The sequence below is a fragment of the Arachis duranensis genome, chromosome 5 (genome assembly GCF_000817695.3).
Source record: "Arachis duranensis cultivar V14167 chromosome 5, aradu.V14167.gnm2.J7QH, whole genome shotgun sequence".
In the NCBI taxonomy this organism is placed as follows: domain Eukaryota; kingdom Viridiplantae; phylum Streptophyta; class Magnoliopsida; order Fabales; family Fabaceae; genus Arachis; species Arachis duranensis.
Genome location: NC_029776.3, coordinates 21,945,296 through 21,945,894, shown reverse-complemented (window position 1 = coordinate 21,945,894; position 599 = coordinate 21,945,296).

Sequence of the window (599 nt, the reverse complement as noted above, 5' to 3'; positions counted from 1 at the left end):
TCCACAATTCAACCATAATCAATCATCAAGCATATATCACAACATACATATTTCTCATACATCATACCATCAAGGCATTAATAATCATCATCACATATATGACCACATCATATATTTCAACCATCCAATAACATCAACAATTCAATGCCTATCTTAGGGCCTCTAGCCTAAGTATTTCCTAACACATTACATATTAGATACGAGAAACCGAGACCATACCTTAGCCGATTTTCCATGCTCAACCGGAGCACTTCCAAACCACTTATCCACAAGCTCTCAAGGCCTCAACACCTCCAAGAACAGATTTTTCACCACCAAACCCTTTTCAAGCTTTTCAATGTCACCAATCAAGCTCCAATATTCACACATACACAACCTAAGCCACAATCATCATACCCATACACAACATCTCAATACCCAAACATCATAGAATAACAAATTACACTAGGGTTGAGAATATTACCACACCCAAGGTCCAAGGAGACAAGATTAACCTTCTCCTTCAAGAGAGTTGGGTCTTATAACATCAAAGAGCCCAAAATCTCAATATTTTTGCCCATAAAACTCGAAAACAAGGCTGGAATTTCGAAGAGAAAAAC